Source organism: Mirounga angustirostris, unplaced genomic scaffold (assembly GCF_029215605.1).
Source record: "Mirounga angustirostris isolate CCGP_5_RB_7025 unplaced genomic scaffold, mMirAng1.0.hap1 SCAF_2, whole genome shotgun sequence".
Classification (NCBI taxonomy): domain Eukaryota; kingdom Metazoa; phylum Chordata; class Mammalia; order Carnivora; family Phocidae; genus Mirounga; species Mirounga angustirostris.
Window position 1 is genome coordinate 108,608,359 of NW_026991710.1, and position 27,965 is coordinate 108,636,323.

General features: G+C 35.8%; 1 long non-coding RNA gene across 1 annotated transcript; it reads left to right on the top strand.

Moving 5' to 3' along the window:
• The first annotated feature begins 435 nt into the window (after positions 1 to 435).
• Positions 436 to 27,955, top strand: LOC135363009 (uncharacterized). Its single transcript, XR_010408677.1, has 3 exons — positions 436 to 538; positions 27,094 to 27,162; positions 27,798 to 27,955. It is a non-coding gene; the product is annotated as an uncharacterized LOC135363009 (long non-coding RNA).
• Positions 27,956 to 27,965: the final 10 nt, after the last annotated feature.

Sequence of the window (27,965 nt, forward strand, 5' to 3'; positions counted from 1 at the left end):
GCTGTAAAGGAGCTGAAGAAACTTCCATCTGCTTCTGTGTATGAACATAAATCACAAATCTGAAAGTAGCTTGATATAATAGCATGGGACATTATAGAAAATGTAGGTGGTAGATGTGTGATTGTAAGTTCCAATCCACCCCCCTTCCTCCAAGAATTTAGAAATAGGAAAACTCAAATTGAATAAGAGCAGAGGCAGATGGTTCTCATATTAGAAATTGTCTTGACTGAATGGGTTAATCAAAGAGGAAAGAAGTGCCAAAATAAATTCCAGAGAGGAAAGAGAGGGAGAGGGAGAGAGGGCGGTAGAGGGGAACTCCAAGTTGTTAATGAGTCATTCTATCTGCTTGTAGAGTTAGAAGGACTAGGTCCCAGAGTATGATGCAATTAGCCATCTGAATTATATAACTAACTCTCCTTATTTTGATTCCTCTCTTTTCAAGATGCATAGCCATGAGAAGATTCTGCCTGAAAACTCTATGTACTGGTCTAGCTGTCGAGGAAGTCAGCTGAGTCCTAGCTTATCCCTTCTGTCACTTGTGAGTATCATTTTCAGAAGCCATTCTCAGCTTTATGGTACTGGGGAGACCTAGATTTAGCAATTCTCGAGACCAACATCTGGACATGGTGAAATTACCAAGTTATTGTCTTTATGTGAGGTCTCTTGGTGAGTAATCAGTCATTTGATCTTCCTAGGACTACCTTAACTTGTTCATATGCTTTTGAAAACATCCACATAAATCTTATGACATTTCATACAAATCTAGTGTGTGTGTATATGTGTGACAAGTGACACCTCAGATTGTTAAGGTTCTCCTTTCATTCACATGTGTGCCACATTTCTTAAAGGCAAGTTCCAACATTTATTTTGCCCTCTCTACTCTCAATGACATAATTTTGGCTTTCTCCCTCTCCATGATATGTGTATACTCTTCTTACCCTTTCAAAGCCTTAGTCAACCAGAAAATTTTTTACTGCATGAGCATTACTTCAAAGCTATTTTATCAATTATGTTCAAGGACATTAGTATTGATGATCTGATTTAACCTGAATATCCATTACAGCACAGGGTGAGGGGTGGGGGCAGTGTTGCAGAGGAGAACATTATTAAAACAGTCAAAACATTTGGGCATTTTTTTACAGGTGGACAGAGCATACATTAGACTATTAGTTGAGTTTTTTGTTTGATAATTTTTTTTCTATCACTTTTGGTCAGTTTCTTATGTCATACATTTTTTAGTTATTTACATTTTGATCAGTTATTCACTGGATTGTTTGTTACTGAGATACCTAGGTGGTAGAATCTAAGGAAAGATTAAAGTCTTGAAATCCCAATGGAAACTGTGTTAGTTTGGCATTTGCTTTGTATATGTGCTTTTGATGTGATCTGATTCTATGTCATAAATTCAACTATTTCTTTTATATTTATAAAACTCAAATCTATATATTTTAACATATGAAACTTGGATACAATTTTATATCATGTACATAACTCTATGTTGTAATTTTAATTTTCAGGTATAGCTCTCTTATAGATTTTTCACTTCCTAAGGACAGAAATCTCATCTTATTCATCATTGTATCCTCTATACTCAGTATACTACCTAGAAAATAAATCAACACATTTACTGCACTAGATTGATAGTTATTTCTACTACAACTCCTTTTTTGTTCTAATCAAACTGACTAATCTAGATCCATCCTTTAATTTAAAAATTGATATTCTCTCCCCTGTCCTCTTAATTCAATGAATAAAGGGCATCTTTACCACTAAGAAACTCCCACTTGGCTGGTCAGAACAGATGTAAACAAGTTCAGGATGGGGCATTGGTGAAGACACCATGATAGAGTTTGAATAGGGTCTAGTGGGTCCCTTTCCTCTTGAGGGGAAAGGCAGCTATCAATAGAAAAACCTCTCAACAGGAGGTGATACTGGACTTGAATTTGAAAACTGACATGTTTGCCTGTTGGGTAAGGTAGTTGATCATTGTGAGAAGAGTAAGCACATCATTTAGAGCATAGGTTGTTACTAACAATGTGGTGAATGATAAGTAATGATCCTCCATGCATAAGGAACAGCACAAGAAAAGCAGCTTGGTGTTTCCAAGAACTGTAATTACTCTTGGACTAATGCAAAGCACATGGGGTCAGGTTCACAAGAGATGAAGTACTGAGAGAGAGGCATAGGCCAGATTACAAAAGGCCTTGCATTTTATGGAAAACAAATTCATTTTGTCATTTGGTCTGATTCCTCCATGCCATCTTTTTTTTTTTTTAAGATTTTATTTATTCATTTGGCAGAGAGAGAGGGAGAGCCAACACAAGCAGGGGGAGGGGCAGAGGGACAGAGAGAGAAGCAGGCTCCCCACTGATCAGGAATCCCAATGCAGGCTCAATCCCAGGACCCTGGGATCATGACCTGAGCTGAAGGCAGTCGTTCAAAAGGCTGAACCACCCAGGTGCCCCCTCCACGTCATCTTTATTCTTTCCTTTTATGTCTTCTATCTTCTAGTGATTTAAATTTTTTTTTAATTTATTCATGAAATTCAGAGAGAGAGAGAGAGAGAGGCAGAGGCAGAGGGAGAGAAGCAGGCTCCCTGCCTAGCAGGGAGCCTGATGCGGGACTCGATCCCAGGCCCCTGGGATCATGACCAGAGTCGAAGGCAGACGCTTAACCATCTGAGCCACCCAGGCGCCCCTCTTCTAGTGATTTAATGAATCCTGTTTTAGCATGCTTTGTAATGTTTCTTTTCTCTATCTTACTTTTTTTGTCACTATTACTACTACCCTGGTCACTCATTCATTCTTTCCTTCAACCACTATTTTTTTTGTGTGTGTGTGCTTTTTATGCGCTAAATGCTATTCTTGGTTATAGGAAAACAATGGTGAACAAGGTGAACAAAATGGCTGCCCCCATCAAGCTTGTAGATAATTAATGCACAACTTACCTGTTAAATTTACTTTATTTTTTATAAAGATTTATTTACCCATTTTAGAGAGAGAGAGAGAGAGAGCTGAGCGAGGAGCCCATGTGGGACCTGATCCCACGACCCTGAGATCACGACTGGAGCCAAAACCAAGAGCTGGAAGCTTAACTGACTGTGCTGCCCAGGCGCCTCTATTAAATTTATTTTAAAATGTCAATAAATGATAAGACCTGTGAATAAAAGTAAAGTGTAGTAAGGGGATACTGAATTATGGAGGATACCTCACTAGATAGGATGACCAGACAGGCTTTGTTGAGGAGATGACATTTTAGTTGAGACATGGATGAATTTATGAACCAGCCATGAGGAGAAAAGACATTTCAGAAAAAGGGAGAGACACTCTGGTGGGGATGAGTGTGGCTTATTTAAGGATGAACCTGAGCATCTCCCATAATTATTAAAGTTAAATATATTACTTGTTTGGTAATAATCATGGTGGTTCTCTTTCCATGTTCAAACCCTGACAGAAACAGATATAAGTGACTAGAGCAGAGTAAGTGAGGAAGAGAGCAGTCTGTGTTCTTGTTTGTCACCCTCACACTGAGATGAAAATCCCACACTTTTCACAAGATATTCTCCTCTTACTTAGCATATACACTCAGCATTTTAAGAAATCTGAGACTAAAAGTTTGGATAAAATACAAATATCATTTTTAGCCCTACCATTTACAGAATTTGATTAATCAACATACCTTTTTTTTTTTAAAGATTTTATTTATTTATCTGACAGAGAAAGACACAGCGAGAGAGAGAACACAAGCAGGGGGAGTGGGAGAGGGAGAAGCAGGCTTCCCGCTGAGCAGGGAGCCCGATGCGGGGCTCCATCCCAGGACCCTGGGATCATGACCTGAGCCGAAGGCAGACGCTTAACGACTGAGCCACCCAGGCGCCCCTAATCAACATATCTTAGAGAACATGCCATGATATTGTCCTAACTGAAAAAGCATTTCTTTAGCTTGAATGTATCTGAAATATAGTTGGCCATTGTTAACATTATAATGTCAATATGGAAGTGGATTAAATTTCTTGAGGCATTTCTAGAAGTGAAATATTTTTATCTACTTTGAGGTAAAGCTTCATTCATTATTAGGAGAAGTAAATAAAGCCTTATAAAAACATCTTAACCCTTAAAGGGATACCTCTTTGTTGTCTTTAGAACTGCTCTTTGATTAATTTAAGAAAGACATGATATTTCACCCATGCATTGTTTTTTCACTTTGGAATCGTAATCTTATTTCTATGAACACAGCCATATATTTGGACTGACAGCTGTAAATATTTTTAAAATTCATTTTTGAGAATGGCATTTGTCATAGGTAGGACTAGTTTATTCTTAAGATTCAGTAACCTGTCTTGAAAATGATACAATATCTCTTAAGAGCTTTACCTTATCAAACATTGTTAAAATGTAAAGAAAATAAATAAAATGGAATTTGGATCCAAAGGGTGTCTCTAATAGCTTTTCCTCCTTGACATGGAGCTAATATAAACTGCATCTAAACAGCTGATTTTTATAAAACTGCAGAAACTGACAGTTATTTTCCGGTGCTACTTACCACTATTCTATCTCATTTGAATTCCAGAATCAATGGGCAATACCAATACCTATGGATTACATGTTAAAAAGGCATTTATGAATTATGGATGAACTGGGACAGTTACTGGTATTTAAAGACATCATATTTCATGTTGAATATTAATAGGAATGAAAGACCAGAGGAACATAGTTACCAAAAAAAAAATGAGTAATATTTCAAAACAGAGTAGTTTCTTTAAGCCATGTGATATAACAATAAATGTTAACAATATTATAGTTAATTCACTTAGTGACAATTTTTGTAACAACAAAGATTAGAGATGAGAACTTACCGTCAAAGGTTTTTTATTATTATTCAATTAGGACAAATCTAATTTGGACATTAAATAAAAAGTAGTTTAAAATATTGTTCTATATTGTGACAGTGTCTATTGTCTTATTGTTTGGCTTTACGTGATTGCTAAAAGGAAGACTATATGTCCACATGAAATGTAATAAAGTATAATTTAAAATTTTAATTTTAAGGGTTTAAACCACTCAAGAAAATAAGAAAATATTTTTATTCAACATTTGTGAGATGACATCATAAATTTTTACTTTTACTATCTATGTTGGTTAAGTTGGTACACAATGAAAGTAACTGGGCCTCTGCCTCTTGTGATTAGGGTCCTACTTCCCAAATTTGCATAATCCATAAAAGGAATTTATTCATTCTCTTAAACTGCAAGGAATTCGATCAAGCTTATCAACCCACTAAAAACTAGTAAACAAAATATTAACATCCAGTCATGGATTACTGTGTAATGAGAAATAAAAGAGAATGCCAAGAAGACTAGAATGTGTGTGCTGACTGAAAAGCATGTTATATTCCCAGGAGGAATGTCATTTATTATTTATTCATCAAATGTGTATTGATGTCTGATTTATACCAGACATTTTGCTAGACACTGGATGAAAAGTCAAGTAGGGCATAGTCTCTACCATCAAGACGCTTATTGACGAGTTTGAAAGACAGCCAAGTAAAAACAACAATTTTAGCACGGTAAAGAGAAGATTCCAAATACAAAAAAGGATCTGGAAGCGTTTCTTTGAGGGGACTAAACAAGGTGAAATAGAAAATAAGTAGAAGTTTGCTAGTGGAAGAAAATAATTAGGCCATCCTAAACTCTCTGGTTTCTGGACCTATGGGGATGACATGGTACTAAATCAAGAGAAGAGTTCCACACAATGAAGGCAGGTATGGTTGCTTTTCCCCCTCTCTCTAGCCATAAACTTCTCTCTACATTGGATCCTATCCATCATTCCTCAACTAAGTTCTAGTTTATACCCTACATTTCATTATTCACTCATCCAACAAATTCTTTGACCATCTACTGTATGCCAACATCATAGTAGTAGGCACGGAGCACTGGGTAGTGCACAAAACAAAATCACTGACCATTATAGAACTTAGAATCTATTTCTTAAAATACTCTCTTTTGGGGCACCTGGGTGGCTCAGTGGATTAAGTGTCTGCCTTTGGCTCAGCTCATGATCTTGGGGTCCTGGGATCCAGCGCCTTGTCAGGCTCCCTGTTCAGCAGGGAGTCTGCTTTCCCCTCTCCTTCTGCTCCACCCCCCCCCCCCCGCCGGCTCATGCTCTCTCTCTCAAATAAATAAATAAAATCTTTAAAAATACTCTCTTTTGACCTATGTACTCCATTAGTTATCTTCCCATTTCTGTATCAAACTTACTGATACTTCTACAATCATTTGTATTGCCTCATCTCTCTTTTTTTTTTTTCTCATCTACTCTAAATCTCTCCACTCTACTGCCTACACTGCTCTTGATGATGTCTTAACAATCTCCATGTGTCAAAGCCAGTGGTCACATCTCCATGTTACTCAAACTCTCAGCAGAATTAGACCTCTTGTCTGCTCTTTTCTCTTCAGTACTCTTCTTTTGGTTTCAAAGACAGATTCTCCTACTTTTTCTTTTACCTCACTGTTTCCTCCTTCTTTATCTCCTATACTAGTCTTGCCTTTTCTGGCCTCCAAATGTTGTAGTGCTTCAGGATCAGTCCTAGATCCATCCTTTATCTTTTATCCCAGCCATCCTCCCCACCCTTTTCTGTCTCTGAGGAATGTGTGATCCCCAGATTTTTTTTTAAGTCATTGATTTAGGGATATAGAAAACAATTTAAGAGGGAGAATGTCAGGATTAGATTTACATTTTTAAAAGCTTATCCAGCAATTTCCTAAATGGTCTTCTTAGTATATATTTGTGATTAGAAAGAGTAAAGATAGTTAAATGATCTTAATCATGAAAATAGGGGTATAAGTTTCAAGAGCCTTGGGATATTCTTACCTACTGCTCTTGGAAACTTCTCACTGGAACATGTGCAAAATGACAAATTATTTTGAGTGGGCTCCTTTCTTCTATACTTTGTACATTGTATAATTTCATGTTAAAAGGAGATGACATTAATAACTTTATAGGATATCTTGGCCTACCTATATTCTATAAATGATGTTGATGTCTCTGAGGCGTCTTGGTCTCTGTGAGGTAGAAATAGAAATGTCATTGCCCTGTCACAACATTTCAAGCCTTTTTTTGAGTGATTTATTAATGATGATAACTTGATTTTAAAGTATTACTTTCGGTCTTCTTAATAAGTCCTGAGATTGTTTCGGGAATGCTCATAATCGTATGCATAGCTCATTTTCTAAACTTAATGTTCTTATCGTTTAGTATTTATTTTGAATTACCCATACCAATGTCACTGTAGTGATTCAGGGTATGTGGTAGATTTTCCTGAGTTTCCAGGTAGAAATCTCCTATAAATGGTGCCATCTTTATTATAAGATGGAATGAAAATAGTGCCAAATAATTTCTAAACAATGATTGTACTGTTTTAAGAGTTTTACTTTATGTATTCACTTAACCCTCACAAGAAATCTGCAGAGAAGTTAAACAACTTGATGATGTCACAGAGCTAGCAAGACCCACAGTCGATCTCCAGAGCCTGTGTTCTTAATCATGAAATTACACTGTAAAGGGAGATATATGCCATTAGAACTGTTCCAAATCTATGCCATTAGAATTGAATATACTGTAGTCTTATTTTCTTATTTCTTGTTATTATTTATTATGATTGATGAAGCTAAATGTTTCTGAGGTCCTAACTCATGGGAGGAAAACCCTACATAAGGGTTTATCCCTTACTCCCCTACCTCTCTGAAATCCTTCACAGCTTATTGCACCCAGTCACTTCCAGGGCTACACTGTCCCCAACAGTTAAAACTGAGACACTAGAGGATGCCGGGGTGGCTCAGTTATTGAGTCTACCTTCGGCTCAGGTCATGATCCTGGGGTCCCAGGGTCCTGGGATCAAGTCCCGCATCAGGTTTCCTACTCAGCGGGAAGCCTGCTTCTCCCTCTCCCACTCACCCTGCTTGTGTTCCCTCTCTTGCTGTCTCTCTCTCTGGGCCAAATCTTTTAAATTAAAAAAAAAAAAACCAAAAAACTTGGACACTAGAAAAGAATAAACAGTGTTGGTATTTAGTTACACAATTATAGAAGATAAAATATAAACAAGTTTGGGTGAATCTGATCAATATTTGTAGCTAAAATTGGATAATTTAGTCCCCCCTAAATAAATGCACATCAATGAAGATTTTATTCATGAAATATTTGGATAATTATTTCAACTCTACCATTTAAAATATCTCTATGTAAAGAGACATAAAAAGAGGCATCGAAAGTAGAAACAATTAACTGGAGTCAATTACTTGGCTATCTCCAGCAAGGGAGATTGTTAGAACAATAAATTAGCTAATTGCAGCTTCGTCTGTATGACATAACCGCATCTACCATTTGGGAGTCAAAAGATTTTTTTTCTTTGCCTTTGCAGATGACATTTTTTTTTTCCCCAAATGAGACTCAAAGTGTCCTTTATGTGTATCTCCATCCTCCCTGGCTTTATTGCAGCATGTCTTGATCTATTTCCTGTCTTATTCTCCATTTAGGTTTTCTATTACAATATGATAAAGTACATATTAGAATCTGTCATTGATTATGCTTCCTTGCCTACATGTCTTGTAGGGTTCACATATTTGTTTTGCTAGTAATAATAATGAGATGGTAACTCAACAGTGTGCAGAAATGAAAATAGTTTTAGGTTGTGACTCAAATTTAAATCTTTAGAGCTATAGTTCAACATTGAGCTATAATATTTGCTGTTGCTGCTGGTTTGCAGTGCAGGGGAGATGGAGGGGATTTGGGTCGGGAGATAAGTGACAGGAACAAAGAAGAGGATAAAGGAAAGCAAAGAAGAGGAGAGAGAAGTGCTATGCTTGATTTTTTATCATAAAGAGAAGTTTATAAGGTAAGATTGAGGTAGGGTGACTGAGACAAAACCTCAGCCCCTGTGAGAGAGGACTTTAGAGCCTAAGCTGATTTGAAACCTCTTACAAGGGAAGATGAAAATGGAGGAAGGAAGGGTTTCCTGCCAGAGAGAGGGAAACTGAGGAGTGAAGAGGAGCAGTGTCCACTATTGCAAACATACTTTTAAGGTGTGCTAAAACACTAGCTTCTTGCATGGAAGAGGATGGTGGGTGAGTGGGCTAAGCAAGAGTTAAGGAACTGAGAGTCAAGAGAAGAAACTTTCCTTTTTTTCTCCATCTCTTCCAATATTAGTTGTTCAGAAATATTATAACTTTTCTTGTTGAAATCTATTGTTTTTTGAACAAAGAATAGGTTACACATAAAATGACTAAGAAAATAAACCTACAAAATGTCTGTATTCCATAGTGAGAGAGTTTCAAATAAAACAACAGAATGTAGCCATAAATACAGAATAACACACACGTGGCTGAAGGAAACTGTCAAGGAAACTAAGAGACAGGAGAGAGCTGAAGTGACATGGACAGACCACTCATGTGCATTCAGCATTTTACTAAGGCATTTTACTTAGGCTTTATTTTATCCTGAGAATATCTCTGTGAAGCTTGTTATTATTATTCCCATTTTATAGGTGTGTCAATAACTGGTTTAAGGCCATATTATTTTTTAGAAGATGGAAATGGAACTCTTACTCTAGACTGGCTGACTTCAAAGCTTATATTCTTTTTATTCTACTCGTCCTTTTGGCATTCTTGTTAAAATCAGAATGCCATGTTTACCCTAAGAATAATTCTACTTTTCAAAATTAGTGTTCACCAAACATTTGATATCATGCGCAACTATAGGTTAAAAAAATGAGCATTCCTTTTCATTATATTTGTCATCTATTTTTGCAAAGTATGTATGTATATGACTCTAAAATACAATGTATATTATGAAACATATACAAAACTTTAAAAGTATGAATTAAAAATAAATGTAATTAAAAATGCTAATATTCCCTATTAGTGTCCCAAATGGTAGTCTAGTCAGCCCCCAGGGTAAACAGACCCTATTATAGAGGGCTTTTTTCTATGTCACTAATACTAACTCCCATAAAGCATGCATTTGGGTTATATAAATACAGCAAAATTTCAGTATTTCTTTAAGCCTCTTCAGCAGGTTAGAATAACGATAAATCCATTATGGTGATCAGTATATCTTCTGGTTTGATAGAACTCATAATTAACTAAAGGATACGATTTCCTTACCTAGTGACTTATTGAGAAGAGATTCTACCCACAGCATGTTATTTTCTAAAAAAGTCATAGTAGACCTGTATGCACTGTTGACGTGTGATTCAATGGAAAGATATGATGCAGACGTTATTCATTACTCCTGAATCTTTGAAAGAACTTATCTGCTTATTTTATGATGGCTCTCTCTTCCTCCCTTATTTTGCAAAGATAATTTGTTTCAGGTAATGTATTCCTACATATGGTATAGTTAACTGACTCCTTCCCCTCCTTTTACACCCCCCCCCTTTTTTTAATTGTTGGGAGGGCTAGAAGGTGAAATCAAGTCCAACAGGTCAGTGGACCAGGGATGCGATACTGCAGAGACAGCAGCTCTAACTATAGAGTCACTGTGTAGAGCCTTATAAGAGGATGTCCTCACTGTGAAGCCTTCTGTTTTGTCAATACTTTTACATCAATACTTGGCAGTCAGTTCTGCTGCTTTAGGGTTTCAGCATATAAAACAGACGAAGTCACTAATATCAAATTGGAGCTACTTTGCATTTGCAGTTGACAAATCCTATTTTAGAAATATGCATGAGCCTGAGGATTAGATCAAGCTTTTAACATTTACATTTTTTTCCGGTGGGGAAGTCTCTGATCCTCTCCTAATTTACCTGTTGTTGATTTCCTGAATCTTTTTAAATCCCTTGCAACTGAGAATGGTCTCTCCATCAGGGAAGCAATTAACCAAATCCCTGACTAGAGTATATGCGGCATCTGTTATAAAAGTATAAAAGGTTAACTTAAATCCCAGCACACAAAGGAGATGTCAGACCAGAACAAATCAGCATGGGGAATTACCTGAAGGGGATACAAGGTTAAGGTGGAGGATATGTACAGTTAAGAGGATGTTTGTGACTAGTGGAATTTGTTTTTCAGACTGTGAAGACTGGAAGGTTAGAAATGACATGTCTATTATGAATCAACATAATTCATATTCTGCAGCTTTTGCCTGACAAAAGAAAATATACCTTATTTTACCCTATGCAACTCCAAATCTAAACAAAGAGTTGTAGAGGTGTCAACTTTCATCTCATATAAACGCTTAGGTTTTTTTTTTTTTTTTTTCAAGAAAAAGAGAACAACTTTAAAAAGATCATGCATTGCCTGAGCTAGGTGGATTAGTAAGCAGATAACAAAGAACTCATTTGTTTTTATATTTAGATAGTCCTCTTTCAACCAATTATTGTAGGATAGAATGATAAAAATTTATTAAAATGTTATAAATATAAAGTCAATCATTATGAATTAAATGGGCTGGGATATTACAATTTCAGATGGAATAAGGTAGTGTGTTAAAGACGGCTGTAAATTCTTTGACACTCCTCTCATTGAGAGGGGGATTATTGGTTCCCTCCACTTGAATCTTGCTGGGCTCTGTGAGTGCCTTATCAGTAAAATATAGTGGAAGTGATGCTTTGCCAATTTCTGGGCCAGGGCCACTTCCTATTTTGTAGAATCCTCACTGTTAGAGCCCTAAGCTTCAGTGTAAGTTCAGCTCTCCATCTGAAAAGACTATGTAGAGATGTCCTAAGATTACATGGAGTGACTGAGAGGCTCAGTTGAATTCAGCCTTGCCAAGATCCAAACATGTGAGTGAAGCTGTCTTGGACCCATCAGACTCCCCTAGGTATCAGCTGGATGCTACCAAGTTGCCCTTGTTGACATGTGGAGCCAAATAATTGTCCAGAAAAACCTCGCATCAGTTGCTACCCCCAAAATTATAAAGTATATTAAAAGGGTGGTTGTTCTAAACCACTAATTTTTGTGGTATTTTATTAAAGTGATGGATAACTGGGCTAGCATGTGTGACTAATTTTATTACTTTTAGAATTAATCTTTAAAAATTGGGATATAGTCAATTCAAGATAAGTACATTTAAAAAGTAAATATGATACCTGAAGAAATGAAAATTATAAAACTGTCTGTCAGAGTCATACATTCTACTGAGGAAATCCTTAACTTGATACAACTACAGAGATGAAGCCATGAGGTAAGCCAATCATAGTATTTGTATTTCTTTACCATCCTGGTAGGTGAGTTAGATGTGTTTTCATTAAAGTTGCATATTCTAAATCATTGTCCCAAATCTTTGGACTTTGCAAACATACAATGTTATATCAAATTAACTGTTATAACTTTGTCATAGCTGTTAGCTGAGCTTGTCCATAGCTGTAGATTAAAAACCTGTCACATAGACAGTTAGATCCCTGAATCCGCACGAATCTATATGGAGTTTCTAGGGGTGAAGAAAGGCAGCTTCCCCTTCCCTTCCTCTTCTTCCTTCTCCTCCTTCTCCTCTTTTCATATCTGTATGTCTTGATTTCTAATCTCCTAATTTTACTAAATTAGTTCCATGGTGGGTCATGTTACCATTTTCCTGGAAAATATTTCCCACAGATGTGAGATCCAGTTCTTTTATTATTATTATTATTATTATTATTATTATTTTATTATTATTATTTAACATTGAAATTACTCCTGAAAAGCATTTTACATGTTTCAGACTCTAATGAAGGTTTTATATTGGAAGGCTTTCCAATGCATTCCAATACCTCTCCGGGTACTTCTATTCCAGAAAATTTAATTTTTTACTTTGTATTGCAGAGAAATTATTTTCTCTACCCTTTACTTTTTTTGTAGCATATTTTTGTATCTAAAGATTTATTAATGGATTTTGTTAGTGCTGAAACAGTATTCTTAAATTTATCCCCAGTAGACACAGAACTGGGAGAAGTGGGTTTCCATTTTTAAACCCACTTTTCTACCCCATATGTCGCTGTGAGTAAAGGGGAAAAAGGAAATGAAACTATTTGGATACTACTTGGTTCCAAGATTGGATTAAGAAGTCAGACTCTAGTGAATCCAGTATCTTATTTAGTACCAAGTTTCACTAATGATTTCAAGGATATGACAATCAAGAGACTCGGAGGAAGAAAAGAGGGCTCTGGGACCTTGAGGGTGCTTCCCCAGGTTGTTTTCTCTCACATCAGATATACATCTTTGGCCCAGAGTAATCGAGGGGTCTCCAAGTGAGACCTTCTGAGTTAATACCTCACAAAGCAGAAAGAGTATTCCATTTTCCATTTTATATCCCTGAGTGTTATGTAGCTTAGAAGACGTTATCCAGGAGGCGGTCCTCATAAGTCCACAGACCTGGGGTTTATTTACTAAAAATAACTCTCAAGCAGCAAACTTCTGCTAATGGCTTTCTCTATAAATGGACCAATCCTTCTAGAAAATATCATGTCTATTTACCTAGAGGTCCAGTTGACAAGATGATTAAACAAGGTGCCTGCCTACTTTTTTTCTCTAAGAGAAAGGAAGTAACTTTGGTAAAATGAGTCACTTGATCATAGGCCAGATGCTCTAATGCCCTCCACCCCTCACTTCTAAGTCTCTCTCTCTCTCACACACACCCTCTCTTCTCTCTATGATTCTCCCTCTTTTCTCTCACTTCAGTGTAAATGAATACCTTACTTTATTTCCTATGACTCTCTTTAGTGTCCATTAGCTCACACTTTACTCACAACAACTCTGTTAAATATGTAGGGCAGATATAGTTGTTTATGTTTTTAAAATGAAAAAATATTTGTGATTTGAGGGATTTTTTACATTTTTTTTTTTACATTTTTTACATTACATTTTTTCAAAGTGACAGTAACTTGATAGGAAATCGCTAAACATCTGCAATGTACTAGGTATTGCTCTGGATACTGGGGGTTTAAGCAGGACTGAAATCTCACTGGTATGTCCCAGTACCACTGTTTACAATTATTCAAATAATACAATGTTCCCATATTGTTTTTCTCTCTTTCCCTTTTTCAGTTGCACTCTGGGCCTCTTCTCAGATGTACCTCCACTAGGATCAAGCAACTGAAGTTTTATACTTGGCTTAGGTGGCTCCCATGATTCTGCTTCAACTCTGAAACTAGATTCTGTTCATGCAGAAACCAGTTAACCCCTCTTTTGCAAATCTGCCCCCCAGCCACCTTTATTAGCCCAACTTATAGGGCTAATTGTGCCTAAAACCCCCGTCACTGGAGCACCATTGTGGACCTTCCTTCCTGGCTACCATAGTCTTACACACAACCCTCTGGCCAGAGCTCCATAGAAAAAACTCTATTAGCAGTGCTGGTATCTAATGGGATTACTGTCCCTTGATTGCCCATGCTTGCCTCTCCTTGGCTAGGGGCTTTCCACTTGCCTTTTAAAACTCTGAGTTGCCGATTTGTGGCTCCTTGTGGCAACTATAGCTTTTGCAGCTTTCAGACACTGAGTTCTAGAAGAAAACCTAGAGAGAAGGCAGACAGGCAAAGATGGAAGCACCTCAGACTCTGGAATGGTACTCTCAGCTGCACAAGCAGGGCTCACTCTTAGTACTGAGACAAAATTTGGGAAGAATGTTGGGAACTTGATGAGTGATGAGACACCTGGTATTCCTAAGCTGTGGGCTCCACTTACCACCATCTGGTTGAAATTTACTTTTATTTAGTGGGGGAAGGTCACTGAAATGAACCTAATGTCTTCTGGTCATTCCATGAACGATGTTCATTTTAATAATTAGAAAGAGGGTTAATGCATGTTAACATTAGGGCCTAATGAGACAGGGCCTGTTCAAAATGTATTTTAACTAATCTGGGTACTATTTTGCTGATGAGGAAACTGAGGCATTGAGCTATTATCTAAAGGCTTAAGTGGCAGAAAAATAATTTGTTGCCAGGAAGTTGGGCAATAAAACCTACACTCCTAACAGTAATATGTCACCTCTTCCACAATATACCTTTTCTCATCTGACCTAACAAAATTGGTTTGCTTTAGTAAAATTTGACATTTCAATGAACTATTTTTGAAACTGGGTTTTTGTAGTATACTACATTATTCTTAAGTCTCCATTTCTCATCATAGAATTAAAAAACTTTTTTTTTTTTTAATATAAGTTCTACACCCAATGTAGGGCTTGAACTCACAACTGAGATCAAGCATAGCATGCTCTACTGACTAAGCAAGCCAGGTGTGTGGCATTCCCCCCACCTTTTTTAATAACTTTGTTTTTTGATATGTAAATTTTCAGTACCTTCCAGGAGAGGAGGTTGGGTGTATTTCTCTATCCATTAATATTACACTTGGCCATATGAGTTGCTTTGGCCAACGAAATGTAGGTGAAGTGGCAGTGTTATGGTTCCAACAGAAGCCTTAAAGAGCATCAGGCACTGCTTGCTACTTTCCTGTGCTTCTTCCAGTGCAGTGAGAAGGTTTCCTGAGTAATGACTGATTCCAGACTGATGTTGGATCCATGTAACAGATCTGAACCCAACCCTCACTTTGGACCCAGGCCCCAATAATGTGTAACCTAAACAGAGGTACCCAGAAGAATCCACTCTAGATGAGTCAAAATGTTAGTGGAGCTGCAAATCTATAAGCAAAAGACTGAATGCTATTTTTTGTAACACACTGATTTTTGGTGGTCCTTGGTTTTACAATATTATTGCAATAATACCTGAGAAATACCTCAAATAAAAGATACATTGAATATATTAAAATATCAGCTATTACTCTAAGAGCTATAAAGATTCTTAATTTAATTGCTGTTCCACGAAAAAGAAGTTTTGGAATTATGAATAATATTGTTGACATTAAGATAAATTGAGAGTATAAAATCATCTAATGTCTATCAATTCAATGAGGAAGTTTTGAAAAATTTAATGTTTTTCCCTTATGTCAAATCATGATTCTGACAGCCATTTCAAACAAATCTAGTACCAATGATTTCTAAAAACCAACAACTGTTTTGGAAATCATTAGAATAATTTAATGAAAAATCAGCACTGTAGTGTATATCACTTTGACGGTGTTTGGTAATATAGTTTAATTTTATTTAGAAAATAAAGAGAATACAGTTTTAGAGTTGTTGACTTATATGTAAATTTATGTTACCATACTGGTTGTTAAATAATTTGAATGCTGCTCTTGAATACAAACATAAATGGCAAATGGCCTTTTCCTTGGGAGAGTTCACCAAGTTACTAGGAAGATGAATATTTAAATTTAAATTAAACAAGGTAAGAAGGAACATGGTTGCAAAGACATTATATAAAAACTAATTTGCAACACACACCTGAGTTCTGAATGGAATTGTCTTAGCCTATAACCTGTTTTATCTTAATTTTATTGTTAAGTTCCAGATGCTTTTTTTTTGAAGAGAAATCTGTGGACAGATGTCTGAAACTTTCCTCTTGGCCTATCTCAGTCTCATTTTCAAGTTTTCCTGTCTGATTGGCAGGAGTGGATAGAGTTTTTGTGGAGTACGAAGCTTATAAAATTTGGGGATTCTTCTTAAGAAAAGGTACATAAAGGGACACCTGGGTGGCTCAGTCTGTTAAGCACCTGACTCTTGATCTCAGCACAGGTCTTGATCTCAGGGTCCTGAGTTCAAGCCCCCTGTTGGGCTCCACTTTGGGCATGAAGTCTACTAAACAAACAAACAAACAACAAAAAATGAAAAGGTACATAAATTTTTTAGTGTAAAATTAGCTTTAAAAAATGAACATCTATTTAAAACAGAAAATAAAATATAGCATGTTAGTGCAGCTTTGGAGATTCTGGTCCCTTGGGCAGTCTACTATACATACTCACATTGAAGAGCTTGCCAGTTGCACTCTGTCATTTTCACTCTTCTAGAATATCTGACAACTCCTAGGAATTTTCACTACCTTTAGGGGTTGTATAAGGGGGAAATGCACAGCTTCATGGCAAATCTTGCTCTGTTGATTGGTGGTACTCTTTCTTAATGACTGCTTAATTTCCATATACTTTATTAATCCAAATTTATTTTTCACCTGCCCTACCTTCATTTTGTAAACTTCTATTATGTTTGTTGAATGCTGTAAGTTTATTAAGTTTAATAAGTTTATTAACTACAATAATCAATATTCAAAGGTACATCTGACAAACTTTCTGCCCTCAAGAAGTTTACAGTCCAAGGAAAAGTGCCATAGAAGTTAAAAATTATAATGTATTCAGTACTACAGTAAAAACATAATATGGATCTGAGACTAAGTACACAAAGGAAACAATAGCCAGGTCTAAGGAAACAGGAAAGAGCAGGGAGGTGAAGCTTGTGCTAAATTGTGAAGAATGGGGACATTGTTGGTTGTCAGAAAAGAGTGGGGAAGGCAGCTCAGATATAAAGGAGTACAAAGCACAGGAGCCCAACACAGTTTTAGACACTGATAAAAAATAGTTACCTGGCATGGCTAGGATGAAGTGTGTGAGGGGGTTTGTGGATGTCATGATGGAAATCTGTGATGCCACCCTAGGGAGCCTTCATCCACTGCCTAGGAAGGATATTGATATTGATGTATTACAAACAGAAGCTTGACATGATTGTATCATAATTTAGAAAGACAATTTTGGCAGCAATAGGGAGAGGAAATTTGTGAGATGAGGTTTGAAAAAGAAAGTGGAAAGACCAATTAGGGGACTGATTTGTAGTTGAAGTTTTGATCCTCATCAATTTCGATACTGTTATTTGACTTATAACAATGGAACCTTTAGAGCAAAGGAGAATAATTTGCTAAACGATATGATTCTTTGAATGAAATATCAAATAGGTTTTAAAACTGTTCCTTGATTATAAGTTAAACAAAATCATCTTTCTTTGATTTTTTGGTTGATGTTCAAAAGTGATAGAAAACTACTCACAAACAAAACCTAAACTTGAAAATGTAGAAAATTGTTAAAATTTTGTAATTTGACCATACCCCAATGTACATGAGGCTCGAGTGATTATGAAAACATGGTCAAATTGAAAGGCATATTACCCTCTAGTTGTCCAAAATACACAGAATTGACTTTCATTCTTTGTACCAAGTAACCAGGTAGAAAAGGATGAGATGTCAACAAGAGGAAGGGAGATGGGGAAAGATCAGAAAGAGGAAGGATTATGGGTGGATGAAAGCCCAGTGGAAGTATCCAGGACAAGTACACGGTGGGGATTCAATGCCTTGAATAAAAGGAATTTTAGATTATTGGGAAGGGACATGAAACAACAAAAGAACAGAAAGATGTAATGTTAGAAGAATAATGGAGAAGGCCAAGTTTCATCATTTAAAAGGCAGGAGAAAAATCAGTAAGCCTTTCATGTCCAGTGATGAAATATATGACTGTGCAGAGCAGATCATGCATGGTTTTCCATGACATACTTTTTAAACATTTATTCAATGCCAGTTTATTATGTTTAGGCCCCTGTGAATGATACCAATCCACCCAAAGAAACAAGTGCTTGAAATAATGATTAAATCCTCTGAGAGTTACTGGACTAGTGTCTAAAATTGATCAAGACAACTCCCACTTCCATCCTTTTTGATTCCTTGTTTATTGCAAATCACAGCTCTAAATAAACATTTGCTTTAAGATCAAACACTGGCTCTGCCCAACTCATCTCTAATGACACAGTTTGCACATACCCTTCCATTTGACCTTAGTGCTTTCCTTTGGAAAGGCTTCAAACATTTAATCTTTGGGTCCGTGTACGTTCTGTTCCTGTCCAACTGGACTTCCCAACCAGACCTCCCTTCCAGGTGAGGTTAGCAAATATAATGCACAAATAGAGAGGAATTTATAGAGGGTGAGAATATCATAGAAAAGCAGAGGAATTTCCAGAAAGAAAGAATAAACCAGATAGTTTCTGCACTCAAGATAGTTTGTACTTGAGTGGAAGATATGTTTAACACTAAACAATGTCAAATAACTAAAAGTGAAAATACTATTTTCTGAACTCTGATCTAGTATATTGATGTTTTGATAAGAAAGGCCACTTTTAGATCACGAAGGCAAAAAACATGTTTTTTCAAGGCTGGGAGCAAGAGAGAGTGTTGGATGGTGAGGGACAGGGCTAACTGTTGTTCCAGCAGAATGGTTGCAAGTAGAACATACTCTTTAGTCTAAAGAAAATATGACCTTGGTGTTCATTGTCAAGATACTAGAATAAGCTTTCATGGGGAAAGCAAAGGTTGATTTCAAGTTCTGTAGCTTATTCTGTGACTCTGAGTAAGCCATTTATTTAACTGTTCTGAAGCTCAGATTTTTTTTTTATCTGAAACAATGAAAATGTGATAATTATAAGGATAAAATGGGATGAGATAATGTGTGTTAGCATGCAGGAGGGTTGAATAAATGAAAAGTAAGTCTTATCTTCCCATCAAAATGGTACATTTGTAAGTAACTGATGTATTCATTCTTCACACCAGGATAACATTTTGTCAATATTAAGAAAGACAAACATTATGACATCTGTTTTAGGCCATCAACTAGATTTATATTATACCTACCTAATGGTGACTCCACTTAGGCATGGACATGACACTAATTTGTATAACTGATTATAAGGGGTTTATGGTAGTGAAACTTTATTTGAACTGCTATATATATAGGATTGGTTATTTTATCCTGCCCTACTTCACATCAACCAAGGTGACTGATACTTCTATTTTTGTGTGATATTTTAGATGTCATACTTCTTAAAGTTTTCTACTTGTGGCAGACAATACTTAATATTTATCTTCTTTTTGTCAAAATGTTTCCTATTAAATTTTAGAAAGTTCTTTAATATACTAATACATGTACCATGATAAAATAGTTTTCTTAGATAAAGCATTTGGGTAATAAGTTGCCTTAAAGAAAGTTAATATAGAATCACATTTTTCCCTTTTTTTCTTTTTCAATTTTTTTATTTAAATTCAATTAATTAACGTAATGTATTATTGGTTTCAGAAATAAAGGTCAGTGATTCATCAGTCTTATACAATACCCAGTGCTCATTACATCACATGCCCTCCTTAATGTCCATCACCCAGTTACCCCATTCTCCCACACCTTCTCCTAAATATATATATAACCAAAAATATATAGAACCAAATATATATATACATATATAACCACATGTTAACAATGAATATGTGTAAGATTGTAAAAAATATTTACACTGTTGTGAATTTTGTTTATATAAACAATTTTAATAAGAAAATAACATAATGTTAGATATGCAATTGGTTAATTGGATAAAAATAAAATAAATTTCTTTATTACTCTTATTTAAAAATCTTATATATGGAGAAAGAAGGAGCTAGGTATTGAAATATTCTTTTCTGGTACGCCTGATATTTGCCTATAAAATTCCTACTGTTCTGTAATTCAAAGATCTATAAAATGAATAAAAGAATTTATTGAGACGCTGAATCCAGAGGATAAAATGGAAAATAAATGTAGCTTACTCGGCATAAGATTAACATTTACTGAGCATTCATTGATCGTACCATGGATTTTACATTATTATTTAATTTTATCCTCACAGAAGCTTATAACATAGGTACTCTTTATCATTCCCATTATACAACTGAAACTTAGAGAGCTTGATGTTGGTAGATTCTCTGGTCATGTGTATTCAGGATCTAGAATGTCAAGACAGAGGAGAATTCTGATTTGGTTTCAAATATAAATGACATTCTCAAATCTAGCTTCACTTGTCTGACTTTCAGATATGTTTCTGAATTGTTTCAGAACATAAGCCATTTGATCTCAAAAAATATAATTTAAATCATATGAATCTTCTGCTTAAAAGCCTCCAGTAGTTCTCCAATGAAGTTAGGCTAAAACCCAAGCTCCTCAGCATGTCCTACAGTAGACTATGCAGCATCTACTTCCTTACTACCTCTCTAACCTTGATGTGTACTATTCTCTTTCTTGCCAAATGGCCTTATTTTAAATATGCACAGCTCATTCCTGTTGTAGGATCTTTACAATTGCTATTCTTTCTTCCTCTTTTTACTGGAGACCTTTATAGTTGGTCATTGCTTTTTACCAATCAGGTCTTTGTTGAAATAACATCTCCAAAGAGAGTGTGGAAGACATCCATTCCCTACAATCTTAGTCAAAATAACCTCTCCTCCCTCCACCCCAATACTCTCTATCCCCTATATTGTTAAATTTTCCCTTATGGTACCTATCACTATTTAAAATTAGCTCATGTATTTGTTCATATGTTTATCATTTGTCTCTTCCAGCTTTACCAGGTGAGGGCTTTTATCTGTTTTGTTATTGACTCTCACTGGTACCCAGAACTCTGCCTGAAACAACAACAAAAAAGTGCATGTTAAATGAATGAATAGATAAAATTTGATGTGACACTAAATAAATCTGTTCAGAAATATCTTAATTCTTGGACTCACATGGATTTAATATTGCAAAGGACCTAAAAAGACTTACTTTATCTAGAAAACTTTTGGAGGTTAGAAAGTTCAGATCACATTAAATTCATGTCTGAGCACTTCCAGGAGTGGGGAATGCATTACCTCTCAATGTAAACCATACAATGTAAATCAGCATCTTGGGGTGGTTTTAGCTGCTAGAAAATTCTTCCTAAGATTGAACTGAAATATGTATGCCTGTTTAGCCTAAACCCATAGATGAGAGTACCTGCTGGGACAATGGAAATCTTAAAGCCTCAGTTATTTGACAAACACTATAATTTACGTTGTGAACCTTACCTTTTACAGGATAAGGCATCACAAACACATTTAACTTATTTTTTATATGATGTCCTTTCATTATTTTTTATGTTTCTTTCTGGACATCTCCCTTTTTGACTGTATGTCTTCTACATTGTGGGACATGGAATTTGTGGTAAACATAATTGATTGGCCTGTGGCCTGCTGGTAAATGTTTAACAACTGACTCTCCAAGTATGGTTTTGATCTGAATGTTGGTTGATATGTTGGTTTACTTCAATGAGTAAGATGAAAGTGAAACAACAAAGACCTAAGCCTTTGTTCTTTCATCAATGACACAAGGGATTTCTTTGTGGGTTGGATCATAGTTTTCGAACATTGGAAGTATAGTTCTCAAATTTTTGACTTGTTCAGAATGTAATAGCTCTAGACACAGACACACTTTCAAGTTTAATTACAATGCAACAACTAGGGGCAGGGAAAATTTTAAATTTAATCTGGTTTATGAAAACTTTCTCTTCCACGTTTTAAACTCTGGACAATCTACAAAACACACACACAAAAGGACCCAATTTGTATGTAGCATTTTCTGATTTCTGTGGTATAAATGCTCCCACCAGGCTCAATAGTAAAGTACCGGTATGATATCTCTGAATCAAACTTGGGAAGAGACACATAGAAGCACACCATTTAAATAGCATTTCCTCTATAAAGATGTGATTGAGATAAATAGCCCCAAGAATATAACAATAGAAAAATGTAATTCAATAATTAGGAAAAGATGAGTATTCATCACTTCTCTTTTAATATAGTATAAGTTCATATAATTTAATTTTTAATAATAGATTCTGTTTAACAACTGGTTCACATGATTCCTGAAAGTTAACCAGTCAGATTTTGTAAACATTCAGGAGCTGACCAGCCCACCATTGTTAAAACTGACCTAAGCATCATTCCAAAACCCTTGCTTTCTTGCCCCTTTTTACACGAGGGTGGCCAGTCAGATGGCTCTGACCCATGAGATATGGGCCACAGTCAACTGTGATGTCCCTGGGAGAGTTTTTGCTTTCTGGTAATGAGATTCACTCTTTTTCTTTCTTTTCCCATCCTGCTAGAAAACAGGTGCAATTACTCTAGCTGCAACAACCTTGCTACTTGGAGGGGAATACGAGTAATGTGCAAATACAGTGGCCAGGACATGTGATACTGCTGCACTAATGTCAGTCACCCCTTCCTCTGGACTTCTTGCCACGAGAAGAAATTTGTCCAATTCCTATGATCAGCTATCTGTCACTTGAAGGAAAAAACATTCCTAGATGATACAGAAATGAATCCAGTACTCTAGATGTTTTAGCCAATCTTGACGTATTGTTTGTCCTGTCTAGAGACTGCTTTTAATTTATAAAGATGAGGATTGGGTTCATTTGTGAGAACCCAAATTTTGAATAAACTGAAGTGGCCAAGGTTTTTTTTTGTTGGGTTGGTTAGTTATCTGACTGCTTTTTTGGGACATGAATTATGTTCTGGCATATGTTGAGGCTGGGAGCAAAGCAGTTTCTTTTGTTCTCATTCTTCCTCTCAGTTGCTTTGTAGGGTATAGGAACTAAAATCTATGCTAAGCTGTTTTGAGAAGACCTTTCTTAAAATTCCATCTTATCATCAGAAAAAGATGTTTGTATAAATGTAGCCAAGTACAAACATCTACAAAAAATCTAGTCTTATACAGCAGCAGGACTAAGATGTTACAATGTTATATTAAAAGTCTGCATTATATGGGATTCTGAAAGGAACAGATCCTAAAATACGCACCTTGCTGAACTTAAAACACAGAGCAGACAGAACACTTGAGGATCCTGCTTTTTTCAGGCTTACAAGTTATCCGTATATATTATGCCTTAACAAAACAATCGGTTAAACTGTGGCTTGTTTTATGTTACTACTTAGATCATGGCATAGGTCTGGTCTGTATTGGCTCTTTTTTATAGCATTCATTAATAGTCCTATAAGAAAGGGGCAGACTCATACAGAAGGTAGAAAGGGCTTTATATTTGAGGGAAGAAGGTAAACAAATTATAACTATGTTAAATGCTAAGAGAGAGACTTTATGCTAAAATTACTGAGATTATTTGGAAATTTTAACAAATGGAAGCCTAAAATTTCATACCTCAAACCAGAGTTAATGTAATCAGAGTCACAGTTGGGGGAGTTAACAGGAGATAAATTTAGTCAGCTGAATATTACCTCCCTTTACGAGAGTCCATCTATAAGAACTCCTGTCAAGCCATCTCTGGCTGAAGAAGGCTTCTCTCATTGTAAATTTATACAGAGCAAGGTACAAGGAACAGATAATCATTCTCTTCCTACTCAGAGGTATTAGAACCTTCCTCAATACAGATACCATAAAACAATGCCAGTGATAAAGTTTATTGCCAAGAGCCAAATATTTCTAGACCCAAAATGAGTTTCTGGGCAATGTATCTGGTGGTGGACATATGGGAAGAAAATATACAGGAATCTTAACTGGGTATTATAAGAGGGCTTCTGCCAAAGACAGTCAAAGTCTGATTGAAAATTTTCTATGACTGTTTAAATCCTAAGGCAATATCCCTACCCCTAACATTTATACCACAAGAGGAGGGTTGATAAAACTGTACATCTCCCAAAAGGATAAACTTCTGTACTGCCAATCACACATCTGGCCATACGGGACAATGAACAAGGGAGATATTCCCAGAGAGCTGGATCAAAGGTTACCAATTAGGCTGTCCAAAGCACTCCTGTCTCTGCTGAACAGTCATGACCCAACAAAATATTATTGTGTGCCAGAAGAATGACTATTTTGTGTTTTTCCTCATCTTTTATTTTCTAAGTGGGAGCCTTTATAAGATTTATCTTAATCTTGTCAGTGTTGTGTATTATACAGGTTTGATATAGATAATGTAGTTTTTATCTAAAGACTACTAAACCATAGATACGGATTCTATGATTCAAGGATTTACTAACTGCTCATGTTGACATTTGACCATGAAAACAATGGGTAGATAAGCTTAGGCATGCAAGAATCAGAGAATACAGAATCTTTGAGATCTTTTTGGCAAATAAAGACTTCATGATGACAAAATCCAGTCAACCAAAAGATAAATCAAAATATGAAGAATTCAAAGAAGATTTACTGAAAGGACTTAACTGAGCATTGAAATATTTAAATAAAAAATAAACATATGAATAGCAGCTAATACCAGCCATATAGAGATTGTAAGCCTACACAGAAAAAAATGATAAAATAAAATGGGATTGGGGATAATGGAAATCTGAGGAAACCTAAGACTAGTTTTCCATCCTTTAAGAGCAGAATACTAACAACAAGCCTATTACATACTGTATCCAACATCTTATTATATTTTTTAAAGATTTATTTAGTTATTTTAGAGAGAGAGAGAGAGTACGAGCAGGGGGAGGGGAAGAGGGAGAGGGAGAGAGAGAATCTCAAGCAGACTCCCCACTGAGCTTCGAACCCTGAGGTGAAGCTCATCTCATGACCCTGTGATCATGACCTGAGTAGAAATCAAAAGTCAGATGTTCAACCGAGTCACCCAGGAGCCCCCAATATCTTAATATTTTGAATAATCTTTCCTTGTAACTTTTGAAAAATCTTGTAGTATCTGTCTTATGTTGAAGAAACATATTTGTATTCTTAGATACTTATGATAAAATATGCTTACTTTCATCTGTACCTCTATGTTCATTTGCAGGATTATTTATAATAGCCAAGACATGAAAACAACCTAAATGTCCATTAATGGATGAATGGATAAAGAAATGTAATTATTTTCACACACACACGGACACATTGGAATATTCAGTCATTAAAAAAGAAGGAAATCTTGCCATTTGTGACAACATGGGTGGATTTTGGAGACATTATGCTGTGTGAAATAAGTCACACAAAGACAAATCTTATGTGATTTCACTTATATGTAGAATCTAAAAAAAACAAACATAAAAACAGAGAACAGATTAGTGGTTGGCAGGGGTGGGTGTGGGGGATGGACAAAATGGGTAAAGGTGGTCAAAGGGTAAACCCTTCCAATTATAAGATGAATAACTTCTGGGATGCAATGTCCAACATGGTGATTGTAATTAACAATAATATATTGTATATTGAAAAGTTGCTAAGGGAGTAGATTTTAAAAGTTCTCACCATACAAAAAAATATGTAACTATGTCAGGTGATAATATTTTAACTAATCTTATTGTGGTAACCATTTTGCAATATATACATATACAAAATCAGTACTTTGTACAGCTTAAACTTATAGAATATTATATGTCAATTATATCTCAATAAAGCCTAAGAAAACCAGTTAAAATATGCTCAGTTAGACAATCATATGATTTATATTGGTAAAACAATATAGAATTGAGATTTAACCTTAGGGAAGAAATAACTCCCTGGATAATTTTGATTAGAGGGTGATCATTCTGGCAGTGACAGGGAAATAAATTGTAGTTTGGTCAGAAAGAAAGCAGGGAGACAAGCTGACTAATAACTATGGGGGTGTTAGACAGGAGACTTAAGATATACCTTGAAGGAAGAACCCACAGCTTTCAGTTATAAAGAAAAGAGAAGAACCAAGACTGGCTTCTTAATTTTTTTTGTCTTTTAAAAAAATTTTCCTAAGAAACTGTCTTTTACTAAGGTATTAATAATAAATGCTAATATTTATGAAGCATTTAATATATATATCAACTCATATGAATCTTACATTAACCTTATAGGTTGGTATTTTTATCATACCCATTTTCAAGACAGAAAACAGAGTGGTTACCAGTTAGCCATAGATGATGAAACCCGTAAAAAGTAGCACAGCCGAATTTGGACATTTGTAATCTCTTAATTAATCACCATGCTTTTAAACAGAACTGTATGGATGGAAAGACTGAAGATAAAAGTTCAGGTTGCATGGTAATGATGATATAGCTTTTAAACATGAGAGAGTGATAGAATAATTAATTAGGAAATAGATATTATTATTGATAGAGGCTATATGTATCAGAATGGCATTATGTGTAACTTCTTTGGCCTCACTTTGCCTACCATTTTGGAGCTTCCAAGTGCCTCCAATACTCTGCAATCAGAATGTGTTTTCTTTACCCTAATGAAGAAACTATAAATAAGGAGTGCATTATCTAAGGCCCTATCACACTCAAGAAAAAGTGAGAATCTTTCATGTTTCAGATATTTGTGTCACAATTTGGTTATCGACAACTATAACTCATATTTTTAAGTAGCAGTTCACTTAGCTTTACAAAGCATATTCTTGTACTTCATGTCATTTTGATTTTAATTCTCACATTTACTCCACAATGTATATAATGCAGGTATTATTATTTTCGTTTCAGGAGTGAATCTACTTGACCTCAAATAGATTAAGGACTTGCCCAATAACAAACGGAAAATCAGTTGCAAAGGTAAGGTTGTAATTGGTTTTTTTCAGTTCATATTGTACTTTCTAAGGGCTTTAGACACAACATTAGAATTGAGAGTTTGGTTTGAACCTTATATGTTTAGATGGCAGCACCATGACTCGATGTAATTGAAATGTGCAATAGAATATCTTAACACATAATTTCGTATAGCATAAGGACACACCTGATGATACCGACTGAGGTTGTGGTTGGTTTTACACGTATATGAAGAAGACAGGGCCATCCAAACTTGATCCTCAATCAGCACCCTACCACACCCATGAGGTTCTCAGTAGGAAGAAATGCCCAAGTGTTTGGAGAGTTTAGGCATATGTACCTGGTTTGATTCTGAACCCCATGAAACTCCCAACCTTGGTAAAGTGACCTGGACTATGGACAAGCACAGAACTCATTTTCCCCCTCCTTTGGAGTTAAGCCAGTCGCTCACAGAATTTCTTCCCAGTAAGGCATCACATCCTTATACTCACGGTATTTCCACGGTCATATTCAGATTTTACGATTCACTCACTGTGGTCTAGGACAGTGTTGCTCAAATTTTTAAGTCTATTTCCTCTTTTTGATAAAGTTAAACATTCCAGCCTTTCTAACGAGCAGTCTTCTACCCTCTCTGACCCTAGAGATTGTGAAAAGAGCCATCACTAACCCTCTCACTGGAAATCGCTGACTTGTATTATATGTAGTACACCTGGGCACTTTTGCACCTGGGCTCATCTCTTGATGTCTTATAGTGGCAATGGTGAGAAGAGACAGAAGGAAAACCTAAAGGACAAAAAAAAAAGAGGTAA